The following is a 10,125-nucleotide window of genomic DNA, read 5'->3' as shown; positions in this document are numbered from 1 at the left end:
GGACAAAGGCCCCTTCTTGCCTTGGAACCTATGAAACTATGGCACAACCCTGCCTTACACACAGAAGTAGTGCTGCTTTTATTGTCGTGGCCACCATGTTGAGTTCAATACCGTAATGAAGAGGCTCGTATGTGGTCACTGCCCTGTGCTGTGAGGAATCAGAGTTGTGTAATGTGTGTTTCTTAGGCCCTATATTGCTAACAGCAATTCTCCATCAGCTGAAATGCTAAAGCCCTGGGTTCTAGTCTAATGGCCACTTCACAAGTAGAGACGTGCACCGTGAGGAAGGGTTTCCCCTCCCCTTGCCATGTATTCTGGTGGCGGGTGGTGGTGAGGGGAGGGAGGGGAGGGTTGCTCTCCTTTCTCTGAAGCTTCAGGGATGGCCACGGCTGGAGATATCAGGCACTCTGGCCAAGGCTCTGAGGAGGTACCACTCATTCTCTCTCTCAGGGGGTTGGTTTCCAGGTTCTTGCTCACATGCTTAGGGCTAATTGATGTGTGGGGTTGGAAAGAAATTTTCCCCCGTGTAAAATTAGCGGTGTGAAACCTTGGAGTTTTGAGGGGGTTTTTTTGGCCTTCCTCTCTAGTTTGTGGATGCAGGACACTTGCCAGGATTAACTGGGTCTATCTCATTTCCCTGCCGGGATGTAGGCAATCTGTCCTATTAGAGCAGGAGTCAGGTCTAGTGGATGGAGCAGGTGTCCAGTTTGGGGAACAAAGCCAAGGTTGAGGACCAAATTCAATTGCCACTTACCTGAGCCAGAGGCAATCCAGCAATAGAAGTGGAGGGTGAGAACCAAGGTCAGATAACAAGGGCCAAGCTAGAGTTAGGGTCAGAAGTTGGAGGCTACGGTCAGAGCCAGGACCGGTCATTGAGGATTGGAGATAAGGCGAGGATCAAGCATGGAGCTGGATGTAACAGAGGGTGCTCTGGGCGGACACTACTGAGAGTATCAAGTCAGGGCAAATTGCTTTGAGACAGACTTGCCATAGCTCAAGGTTGGGGATCCTTCTCTAGAAGGCATACCAGACTGTCACAGAGAACTTCTGTCTCGCCACACTGGCTAACAAGAAGCCATGCAAGCATCTCCCTCAGAGACTACAGTTCCTATCACCTGTAAACTCTAAAGAATAAATGGACACAAATCAGATATCAGGAATGGCAATTCACAAAAACCTGTAGGAGAACACTTCAATCTCCCTGGACACACAGTAGCAGATTTAAAAGTAGCCATCCTGCGACAAAAAAACTTCAAGGACAGACTTCAAAGAGAAACTGCAGAGCTACAATTCATCTGCAAATTTGATACTATCAGTTTAGGATTAAACAAAGACTGTGAATGGCTAGCCAACTACAAAAGCAGTTTCTCCTCTCTTGGTGTTCACACCTCCACATCAGCTGCTAGAAGTGGGCCTCATCTTCCCTTACTGAATTGACCTCATTATCTCTAGCTTTACTCTTGATTGGAACTCTTTTTTTATGCCTGTATATTTATACCTGCCTCTGGAATTTCCACTACATGCATTTGACGAAGTGGGTCTTTGCCAGCGACAGCTTATGCTCCAATAAATCTGTTAGTCTACAAGGTGCCACAGGACTTCTCGCTGTTCTTGTAAACTCTGAAAACCAATCTCATCCAATAAAAGGTTCTTCCAGTCCTAAAGGACCAGCCACTTACCCAGGTAATTTATAATTCAGATCTTACTCCAAAATCATGCCATTGTCAGTCCTTTAAAGTCTAACATCTAAAGGTTTATTCAAGACCGAAAGAAAGGGTGAAATATGAAATTGTTAAAAGGAAGCAAATACACGAATCAGTTGCAAAGTTCTTGATTCAGGCTTGTAGCAGAGATGGAAGGAACGGCTGGCTTAAGTCAAGTCTCTGGAGTATATCCACAGCTCAGATGGGTCACTCAGTTCTTTGTGGAAAGCTTCAGTTTGTAACAAAAAGACCTCAGAGGTAAGAAACAGGATTGAAGACAAAATGGAGGGGTTCCGAGGGCCTTTTATATCTTCTCTCCCATGGAGGGAATCCCATTGTTCTTGCTGTGGAAATGTACAGCAGCAAGATGATGGTTGGAGTCACATAGGCAAGTGACCTGTCCATGCATGACTGTTCTTTATAGGAAGAAGCCATTGCTTCCACGCTAGACTGAATGTTTGAAGGAAGGCTCATCAGATGCAAATTGGCACCTCCCATGGCCCATTGTTAGTCAAGTATTTCTATTCAACTTGAAGAGTCCATTCACAATAGGTAGGCCAAATGCTTCACTGGTGCTACTCAGATTCAAACGTGTTGAAATACAAATACAAAGCCAAAGTTCATAACTTCAAATACAAAAATGGCAGATGCATGCAAATAGCATAATCCGAACAAGCGAATCAGAAGCTTTTCATAGACACCTCGCTTTGCATGCTTTGCACAAGATGTGTTGCAACCAGGTAACAGTGGTTCATGCAACAAAGATGTGTATGTTTGTATTTCAAATCCACAGGAGCACAGTGGAAACAGGAACAAAGGAGAGGAGAAGGCAAGAACCAGGAGCAGAGGACAAACAGGGCTGGGAATAGGAGGCAGCCACAACAGGAAACCACCACATTGCTTGAACAGTTCCTCCTCTTGGCTTAAATAGTGTAGCTGGACCAATCAGTGGAGCTGTGTGATCCTCCCTCCAATCCAGGCAATAATTTTGGAAGGGGGAGGCCACTTCACAAATTTCAGAAGTGGCCCCGGGCCGACCCAGAAAGGCGGGGCCTTAAGTAGAAGGGGTGGCGTTGAGAATACCCTGCCAGGAGCTTTGCTTGGTGCCCTGCAGGGGCACCTCCTGGACTGGCCTCAAATCGCATGGTCGCGGGAGTGGCACCTCCAGCTTCTGAGCCCGGCTCTGGACTGCTTGGCCACCTCCGGTCCCTGCTGAGGCACCTCAGCCCCACTGCTGCCTCCTCTCACCACAGCCTAACCTGCTGCAGGGAGGAGGGTGTGCTCTCCAGTGGCTGCACGGGGCAAGAGGGGCGGGGCTGAGCTCCCGCCTCCAAATCGACATACGTGACTCCCTGCACTAGGGGGTGGGGCCTAGAACTGCCTCGCGGGCCGGATTGAAGTCCTAGGTGGGCAGGATCCGGCCTGCTGAGAGACTTTTGCCCCCCCACCTCCCTCCAATCAGAGCTCCTGTGCGTGATGCATTAGCTGGGTGCGTAGCCTCACTAGCTTCCCAGGATGCAGCAGCTGTTGGGGGTCTCCCAGGCCTGGGTTGAAGACCTGGGACATTACAGCAGAGTTTTAGTTCAGACCTGGGGTATCAGAACAGGGGAGGCCTCATCACTTTTTACCTGCTATAAGGCCGCTCGATGGTAGGAGGAAGCCAATGGAGCCAGGACCTCGGGGAAAGAGGCGACACAGGGCAGGGCCTCAGGGGGAAAGTGCAGAATGGTGGTGGGACCATGGTTTGGGTGCTGGTGGGCCCACCTCCCAACTTCTATGGGGCTTCCAGTCCTCCTGCTTCAGACCATCTCTGGATGCAACATTTTTACCAAGTGGTGATGTAGACCTCAAAAAACAGTGTTGGGGGGATTGGGCAGTGCAATCCCTGGCTATGAAGATATTAAATGTTTTGAGCCAGGGAATAGATAAGCTGAAGGAGGGTTCTGCGTGCAGTCCTTCCCCTCCTCCCCCCACTTCACAGCCCCAAATAAACCACTGGATATTTATAGATTTTAATACAATGGTTCTCACAAAAGACAGGGAATAAACGAATACGTAAGCAGTCTGGCTGGCTCTTTCTTATATTGGAAAGTTTCCATATTTTAAATCCTGTACTCAGTTATGTAGCTCCTTTATTATTTCACTGCTCCAGGTCTAGGGATGTGACCTATTTTCCTAAGGCTCTGATTTATACCCTCTGTAGGCTGTAAGTAAAGGGTCTTAACTAAAAAGTAGATTGATTTTGCTGTAAAATCCTGGAATGCCTCTTGTCTGGATATTCTGTGTGTACAGTAAGCCTGATCTTTTCATGAATTAGCTGCTGCATTTTTATGAAAGATAAACAGTTTGACAGTATATTTTTTTCTTATATGGTAGTAAGACAAAATGTCAGATACAAGATAAAGGAAGTCTCAGAGGGGTAGTCGTATTAGTCTGAAACTTTAAAAACAGTGAGTAGTCATGTGGCACCTTACAGAGTAACAAAAATATATATAGTATCATGAGAGTGTTCCCTGTAAGCTGTGCACTTGTGTGGCCACTCAGGAGAGATTTCAATACTGCCAGCGGATTAGCAAAGCACCCACAGCTATATTTTATATTTCTCCTGGTGGTGCACATGCCTTGGTGCACACAGCAAAATTTATTCTATACTTGTGTGGGAAAAAAATCCACACATGGATGGAAAAGATTAGAGGGAACGTTGATCATGAGCTTTTGTGGGCAAAATCCACTTTACCAGATGAGCTTTTATCCCTTTCCAGATCATTTAATGAAGTGGGTTGTGCCCATGATAGCTCATGATATATATATAATTTGTTAGTCTCTAAGGTTATGTCTACACTGCACCGTAGTTCAAAATAAGATATGCAATTTGAGCTATGCAAATTGTGTATCTCATTTCGATCTTATTTCAGAATATCTTATTTAATAATTTGGCACTATCTACATATCACCAAATTTCAAAATAACCCACCATTCTGAAATGTCCCTTGTTCCTCATGGAATGAACTTTACAGGGATGTTGGCATAGTGAGCCTGAAATAACAGACTTGCTGGTAAGATGCAGGATAGCTATTTCAGAATACTCTGGTATCCCAAAATAGCGTTGCAGTGTAGATGTAGCCTAAGGTGTCACAGGACTACTCGCTGTTTTTAAAGATAAAGGAAGATCGATTTAGGGTAAGAATAAATATTATAAAAATTGTTGCTATTTTAAAATTATTCCATCTGGTTTGCTCCATCACTGAGTCTTCTTGAATTGGAAAAAACCAAGAATACAGACAAATCATTAGAACTGTTGAGGAAAAATGAAGGTATATATCTTTGCAGGGTTATTCAAACTATATTCCATTTCCATTTTGAGGGTTCTACTTTTCTAGTTTTATACTGGTTTACTGCTCTAGTTCTTTTCATTAGTCTACATCATGGGAACCAAACAGCATCGGCAGAGAAATGAATGTGAAGCAAAGGACCAAAACATTATTATTAGTGATCAATATTTCCCTACCAACACTACGTGCTCTATTCTACATGCCCATGCATCAGCAGCATGTTCATCCTAGCTCAAGAAGTTTTCACAAAAGACCCCAGGGCACTGCAGAGTGTTTATTTTAATCTCTCCCACGAATCCAACTTTTTAGAGAGCTTTGCATGTGCTCCCTTTTAAAAAAGGTGTCTTGAGCTTATCTCAAACCTGCCCATCTGCCTTGCTGACAAAGCTGTACTCCCGAAAGGTTAAGGAATTGACAGCTCTCCACACAGATGTCTTCTGTTTCAGTTTATCTACAGGCCAGGTATGACAGACGCAACCATAATGCAACCTTTCCCCATCGTTGCCCTATTAGTGACCTCAGCTCTCTCCTGCAGAGACCACCCTCTCCAGGGGCTGGAGTGAATGCAGCCTCCATGCCTGTTTAGCTATGAGTCCCTCCTCAGCTAGTTTGTGGCAAATTACTACCCTGTGATTTAAACAGGCAGAGTGTTGGGTTTTTTTTAACCCGTGGGTTCAGTCAGCCTCCTATCAAACACAGTTCTCTTTAAAAGCCCAGATTAGTGGAACCTTCTGTGAGGAGAGAAAGAAATGCAGCCGCTTATCAGCGAATTGATCCAGCCCCCACACACTCACCATGTTTTACATAATCCTGCTCTCTGTTTCTTACAGGAACATTGCTCTTTTCCCACCAGAACACAGACTTCATCGTCATTGCAATTGGACAGGAGAAAACCCATAAATCCTGCAGTGGAAAGAGATGGGTTGAAGCAGAATTCCCCTGAACTCCTCTGGCTCTGTCTGTCTGTACAAGTTCGAGTAATTTCCTTCCCCCCCCCCCCCTCCCGCCAGAGAGCTCTGGTGTTCCTGCACACAAATAATTTTTCTTTTCTGTGCTGGCTGAAGCAGGTTTTATACTCCATGCAAAGGAATGAAGCCTAATCTTTTCTTAAACTGGCTCTCTCACCGCTATCATATCTATCTCCCTTGTCTTTCTCCGGGTCGGGATAGTCCTAAGACCAGAACAATAATGTAGAACATCCTTAGCAGCCGGCCCTGCAGAGTGAGAATTCTGACACTGAGATGCTAAGGTGTCTGGTTGTTTTATAAGCATTTATAATAAGATCTCAGATTTCAGGGAGTTGAGATAAAAGGGTAGTGGCAGAGCTGGGTAAGCATGCCCAGGACTCCGCGTGAGCTAGATTCTCAGCTGTAAATCAGTGTAGCTTTACTGAAGTCATTGGAGCTGGACTGCTTTACATCTGCCAAGGGCTTGTGTTGATATTTCAGACTCTTACCAGAGTTAGTCTCTTGTAGTCGTAGAATTCACTTGCAATTTGTAGACAAACATTTAAAAAAAACCAGCATTCTTATTTCTAACCCCCCATCTCCTGCACAGTTGCTGGTACCTCCGATAAAATATGTACACTTGAGTTTGTTACAGAAGTTTTTGCATTATATGCTTATTTTCTGGTACATGATGGCATTTCTGACAAATTAAGACCATACTTTGGACTGGGAAAGAAATAACGTGTAAATATTCTTTAGAGTCCAATCTTTAAATCAGTCAGTCTTCATTTATAGGATCAGGCTTTTAACTTGGTTATATGAATGTCACTCATTTGTGTCTGAATATTTTAATACATAATTAAAAAAGAGTAGTCCTGTAAGACCTTAATTCATGATAATATATAAATAATATAATTGTTAATCTGTAAGGTGCTACAGGACTACTTGGTTTTTTTTTAAGTTACAGACTTACACAGCTATCCCTCTTTTAATACATAATTATAGCAGTAAATTTTGAATTCATGTCACTATAGACGCAGACTCGGTTTAAACAATACCACGCTATTTATGTTGTATGGAATTCTACTATGAAAAATTGTTCACCAGTTGAAATACCAGAAGTTCCCTGCCCTACTTCAAATCTGTACATATTTGTGTTCAAGTGTATCATGTGAAACTTGTAATTTCACACACAGCTATACTTACCAGCACATATCACTGTGTTACAAGAAAGACAAATCTTCTTTCAAGGATAGGATTAGAGGGATGATTTTCTTGTCAGAGCATACCTTGTTGCTTTATGCTTTGCTCAGTCATTTACGCTTCTGTAGAAAGGGTGTAAAATGGAAATGAAGACCTCATTCTGCAAGAACACTTAATTTTTCTCTTGCTTTGCAGAAAATTCTAATACGCACGTATATTTTTCCAAAAGCACAGAAGATTTAGGCATGCCTTATAAGTACATTCCTAAACTCAACTAATTCATACATTGTTTTATAAAGGATCTCTTTTCTATCTGCTAACATGAGCCATAGATTCTGTATCTTTATCAATAAACAACAGCGGGTAATATTAAGTCCAGCTGAGGCATGTCACTAAGGTTATCAGAGGACAGACAGTAGTTCCTTTTGCCAGAACAGCTAAGGTCTTTGGGTTAAAAGTCAAGGGTCATCAGCCACCAGAACCTCATGTGGCATGGATTAAATCAAAAATTATCTTGAGTGGCATTACAGCAAACTACACAGAACATTAATCTGAGATCTCAGCCACTCCATGTATAAATCACTTCACTCGTAATGTAGGTTTCAGTTTTACTGGAGTTGACTTGTTTTTCTCACAGAGAAGCCGGTGGTTTATATGAACATGATCACTTTTGTTGTTAATCTGCTGCAGAAAGTTGAAACAAGGCCCACAGTACAGTAATGAAAATTGTTTGTGCCGTTGACTTCATTTTGCTGGCACTGTGCTTAGGAGGAGGAAATTAACCTAAACTACTGTTTAAAAGCCTTGCAACTCTATCAAATGGAATTTCACCTTCCACTAATCTGTTTACCAAGCCAACTGATAGCTTGTTGATGAATAGTTGGTACATTTCCAAAAAATTAATTGCAAAACAGATCCAAATAGGTCATCCGACTTCTGCTTAAAATGATTCCCCCATGTTGCCCAATCTTTCTTATATCTTGCAAATATTGGGGTAAGCAGGAATTCATTAGGCTGTTGCCCTCTACATTCTGCACTCTCATTCATTGTTAAAATAGTTTCATCTGGGAAATTATTGGTTGGGTGATTTTATTTGTGGACAGCTTGGGTCAACTGATCGTACCTAGAAGAAGCCAGCTCTTCCTAAAATGTCAGATCTCGTATAATCTTGCTCAGTGACTCCAAGGAGGTGTGTGCTTACCTGTCCTCTGCTTCAGAAAAAAGGACGGAGAATTAAAGCCCTGGTGTCTTGTAAATGCGTCTTTCTGCCCTGCAGTTCGCAGTGTAGCTCTTTTGAGCTATTTCTATAAAGCCCCAGATGGCGGCAGCAGTGTTTTCTTTTCAGAAAGTAAGTTCAGAGGAAACTGAAAGAAAAAACCAGTGCAAATTTTATAGCACCTCCAAGTAACTTGCTGGAAATCCTACATGCGCAAAATGAATACGTTTAAAATAAAACGTTTTGATGGAAACATCATAACAATATTCTGTCCCTGAAAGAATATTGATGGGATCCACCCAAACAAGGGATGGGTTATATAGAGATGACTTGTACAATGAGAGCGTTTGGAAAATTATTTTCTTGTAGTTATCAAGCACCATTAGAACATAATAGTTATACTTTGCATGTAGCAAATCAGATTTTCCAAAGAGTTGTGCCCCATTCTGACCATTTCATTAAGGTGCCTGAGCTTAAAAAATGCTCACTTCCCACCATATGGAACTTTCATTTTTGAAAATCTTGTCCAGAGAATCTTTCATCGAAGGATCTTACAGGATTTTGTAAGCATTAATTCCCGTGTGGCTGTCCCGTAGGATAACAACTTTTTACACACCAGGGAAACTGAGGCACAGCAGGCACAAAACTTTTCCAAGATCACATTGTGACTTAGGCTGCATTGCTTTTTCAGGATACCAGAAGTATTAAACATTTTTTCAAAAGAACAGACACGCTCTTTCGCCACCCCTGTAAACCTCGTTCTACAAGGAATAAGAGATGGCTCGAAAGAGCACTTTTCTCTGAAATTTGGTGCTGTGTAGATGCGCCAAATTTCAAAAAAGCCTCTTTTGAAATTAAATTGAAAAAAGATACGCAATTTGGATCTTTTTCCTATTTAAGAGTGCAGTCTAGACGTAACCTTAGTGGCAGAGCTAAGAAGACCTGACTGAGTCCATTCTTCTAACAATTAGTTCCCATTTACACGGGGACTTTTATTGCACATACTGATTCTTGGGAGTTTTCTGTGCTTTTATCTGGTGAACTTGTAATATTAACTCACGTTCTAATGTTGAAACAATACTCTGTTTTTGTGCAAACTCTTCCAGGCAGAATAGTCTGTATTTCTGTGTATTGTGCAATGCATTCTTGGCCCTAAACCGATTATTGTGTAAATCAAATAATGATACAATTCAGGAATGTGTAATATTGGTTTGGGCTCATCACCAACTTTTGCATGCTTTCTGCAAACGATTTTTACTTCAACTGTGGTTATAGATGGCATCCGCCATGCAATCCTGCCTGAATGAACAGACCTCACCAAAGCTAAAAGAAGGGAGTGAAGATAAAGCTGAAAGCACAGTGGGATATGCTGACGCTAATCCAGATCCAGGAATGTAGGAATTACTATAATGGATCAGAGCCAAGCTCCATCTACAGCAGTATCTTGTGTTCAACAGTAACCACTGGCTTTTAGACGAAGATGTAAGAACCCTTCAGTACACAGACATAGGGGCAGAGGTAATCCTGGTCCTTATTTGTTAGTTCGGTTTAAACACCCTTTTTAGTATCCCTTCCAAAAGTGTTGCAGTCACTGATTATGACTTTAGTGATAGAGATGCAGCTGTGTTAGTCTGGTGTAGCTGAAACAAAAGACAGGACTATGTAGCACTTTAAAGACTAACAAGCTGGTTTATTAGGTGATGAGCTTTCGTGGGCCAGACCCA

Source organism: Pelodiscus sinensis, chromosome 12, assembly GCF_052426305.1.
Source record: "Pelodiscus sinensis isolate ZL-2025 chromosome 12, ASM5242630v1, whole genome shotgun sequence".
Lineage (NCBI taxonomy): Eukaryota > Metazoa > Chordata > Testudines > Trionychidae > Pelodiscus > Pelodiscus sinensis.
The sequence above is the reverse complement of the archived record's forward strand: the minus strand, read 5'-3'. Positions refer to the sequence as shown.